Source organism: Pavona decussata, unplaced genomic scaffold (genome assembly GCF_977016875.1).
Source record: "Pavona decussata unplaced genomic scaffold, jaPavDecu1.1 SCAFFOLD_228, whole genome shotgun sequence".
NCBI classification, from domain to species: Eukaryota; Metazoa; Cnidaria; class Anthozoa; order Scleractinia; family Agariciidae; genus Pavona; species Pavona decussata.
Window position 1 is genome coordinate 99,112 of NW_028145633.1, and position 3,819 is coordinate 102,930.

The 3,819-nt window shown below is 39.3% G+C and overlaps 1 pseudogene; it reads right to left on the bottom strand.

Moving 5' to 3' along the window:
• Window positions 1-2,399: 2,399 nt before the first annotated feature.
• Window positions 2,400-3,068, bottom strand: LOC146458775 (carboxylesterase 1E-like; annotated as a pseudogene).
• Window positions 3,069-3,819: the final 751 nt, after the last annotated feature.

A 3,819-nucleotide genomic window follows, 5' to 3' on the forward strand; every position in this document is an offset into this window, starting at 1 on the left:
AATGACCTCCATTTCGGTCAGGTGGATGAATCTTGATACCCCAGTGAAACACCAGATAAAACACCACCAGGTTTTCATCTGAGATGAAACATGTTTTTCATCTGAGATCAAACATTTGCATTTTAATGAGATTAATTTCTTATTGTTTCATTTGAAAAGACATGTCAAAAACTCGGGCTTCGTGCTTTATCACGGGTTCCAAATACCTCGAAACAGATGAAAGCACTCGGCCTGCGGCCTCGTGCTTTCATCTGTTTCTCAGTATTTGGAACCCGTGATAAAGCACTCGCCCTCGTTTTTGACATATTACGTGAAACTTGTTTGTGTTGTTCGTCTGGATAATAAAATGCATCAATCTCATATTAAAACTCTGACGCAATGGTTTGAATAGTCCCTACTTAATAAGTTTAATTTAAAACATTTTTGCTTTGTTTTTGTCAAAATTTTAAACATTTTCTTTCAAACCTACGTTGTAACGCGGGCAGTCCATCTTAGCGGTCCGGATAGGAAAATTCGGACGGCTCAGGGAGCCAATCAGAATGCTCCTTTTCAGAGCGGACCAGTTAGCAGTATGTTTTTATTGTTCTGGGATCGTTCTTCTGCACTACGCACCTGAAAACGCAACACTACAAATTCAATACGCTAAGAAAACAAATTACAGAACAATTCCTGACCAGAAATGAAAATATTAATTTCATACCACCACTAAACCGTTTAACTACGATTTTTTTTAAAAGCTGAAACATCAAGCTGGGAAATATGCTTTAGTAGGCCAAAGGATTATGGCGACCATACTCGGGTTGCGTAGCCGAGATGTCACCGGAAAATAGAACGTTTGGGTGCTTTAGGTGTACCTAGAAGCTCGGCGCACAAAGCCAAAGAGTTTGTTGGCTTTCACAGACTGTTCAGTCACTCGCTCGGTGTTTGTCATTCACACCAAAAGTATTTTCTAATAAATTTAAAGAGAGGGAAAAGGAAAGGGAAAGAAACATTAAAAAATGTATGTTCTTTAATGTTTCGATGAAAACTGAAAATTTTGCGATACGATTTCTGTTTCTCCGAATTCGCAAATAGCGTTTTTAGCTTAAAAATTGAAATTTGTAGACCGAAATTGTTTTTGGAAGATTTAAGAATTCATTTTAGGACGTCTGTTTACCATCAACCAACCAAGCCAATTTTTGCAGGAGACTTAGACAGTATTTTAGTATCTCGCATCAGCCACCAGTTTTAGCTAAATCTCTTCTGAGATTGTTAAAAGTCCTTTCATGATTTGAAAGGTTACGTTCTCCATATTTCTGGAATGTCGAGGAACTAACAACAGTGTATGCATTCCTCATAGTCTTTGTTGTTGTCGGCCTATCGTTATAAATTTTTGCTATCATCTTGTGGTTGTCTAAGGTTTTTGAAAGAAATACCAAGGTCATGAGAAATTATGTCTCCCCTGTTTGTTTATATCTGAAACTCGGGCGATTAGGGTATTCATGTAGTTCTACGTTATCCAAGGAAAGATGCGAGCGAAGATTTTTTTAGTTGTATAAAATTTTTAATATACCAACTCTTTAATTTTAGGAATATAGATTCTGGGGGGTGGGGGAGGAGTGAGGGGTAGAAATATTTTTGTACTGTTCCTTTTTAAGGTTGGATGGTGGATAAGGGGTGGGTGGGTGGCAAGGGTATATTTTCACAATCGTCGGTCGTGGTTCAACAGGGGTCTTTTTTTATCCCAAAAGAACTTATTGGGGCTAAAAATTACAGCTCTTCGTCTCTAGATAGCATAACTGATTGACTTACTGGGTTCTGAAGATTACAGTATCAACCAGCGCAATATTGAACAGGCCCATACAGAGATAAGTCAAACGGAAAGGAATAGGTAATCAATGTTAATCACCAAGCCTTGGCTGAAAGACTAAACCAGTGCACTACACGCACAGTATTGCTTATATATTCTATCCTATCCATGCAACCAAAACTGTGAGTTTGACACAATGAAATGTCCAATATATTGAATGTATTTCTAATCTTATGTCACACTCCTAAGATATCTAATTGAGCAGTCCGACATCATTGTGGTATTCCGTATTCTGCAAGACCTGCATTTTTGAGAAAATATCAGGGGGCGGATTTAGTTGGTGGTGGGAGAGGGAATGCTCTTTATATATACTTGAAAAAGGTTTTTACCGTCTTTCGAATGGTATGAAGCAATCAATCGTTTTAATACATCCTCTTAAAGTCTGTTTACCGAACGTTTGGTCTTTTAGGTTCTCCAAAGGTCACACAAACAATTGCAAACATCCGTAGTGTTACAAAACGATCACCTAAAGTAACAAGAGTTGAGATTCAGTTCGTGACCAAGGGTTAAACTACAAAAAGGAACCGCTATTTCTTGCACTGCAATATTTTCAATAATCTAGGCTTGCAATAGTTTGATTCACCCACGTCATGGCGCTATCTGATGCATCACACCATAGTTTCCGCTCAGACTGTCTCCTTTAAAGATGAGGAATCAAAGGGCACCCAGTCGATAGGCAGCTACAACAACAATGACGTCCCCTTCGGTCTCAAGCAATCCACCCTCATACAATGTAGTGTCTCCACTAATAAAACCTCCACCATGAATACACAGCATAACCGCAAAGGCTGAGCTGTTGGTTGCATTTGCAGGGATGAACACGTTAAGCTTTAGACAGTCCTCACTTATCAGAGGGCGTTTGTTCAGCCGGCCGGTGGGCCTACAATTTGAGGGCAGATCTTGTTAGTTTCGTTTGTTTGTAGCGTTGAAGTCCACTTGTCCGGTGGTCAGCTGGGTATTTAGAATCGTTCCGCCTTAGAAAATGGGATTCCTAGGTAGCTTTTAACAGTCTTGTTCCATGGCTGGCAAGTTAGTTATTGACCCACTGACCGGACCATAAGTTGTTATAACTATTGAAGTGATCGTGGAATATGCGCGCAAAACAAAGAGTGCGTAAGCTATCGCTTGAAAATAAAATGTGGTCATCATCTGACGGTGGATCTGAGCTATTGTGATTCAGCAAGATACACTGCATTCCCCGCTTGAATCGGTCTGCGTGATGTTGCGTGACTGTTAAGTGCCATAACGTGCGTGACGCCACCAGTAGTTTGGCTACAGAACCAAACTACAATCGTCGCCAAAACTCTTGGGAAGATTCAATGCTAAGTTTTACCTTGCCTTCACGTTCCTCCCCTCTCCAGTATCAATCTTGAGTTTCAACTGTAAATCTTTAGGCATTATTCTTGCATTATTTATCGTGGGGAATTCGGAACGACAAACAAAAACGGAAAAGCAAACAAACATGATTTACGGGGCTTGTTTTTTAATCTTTCCACTGAAGAGAAACTGGCAATGATCGTAGATGGTGCAATACCTTAGTCGTTTTGCCTAATTGTTTGCAGTTCTTTTGCTTCATCCAAAATTTGACTCGCTATAGATTAAGGTTACCTGGTACCTTCAGAGGTGTCTTCAGAGGTGTCTCGCGTCCAAGCGATCTAGCACGTCCGGTTTAAACTGTAGATACCTGAACCCTTTTATCAAATTAATCCAACTAAACCAATAATTTCGAAATAAAATGAATTGCCGAAATTGTAGCGCTGTTTTCTCGAATAAATATTTTTCACTTGGAGGAGCCACTTCAAAGACCTAAAACTCAAAAGGAATTTGTTCGTTTGCCTTCAAATTTGGACAGTAACTAGTTTAACATATAAACAACAAAAATATTTCTGCGAATTTTTTCTTTCGAAATGTTTTTTCTCCAAGAGCGATTTTTGTGCGATTACTCCACATTTTTTTCATCGAAAATGCTC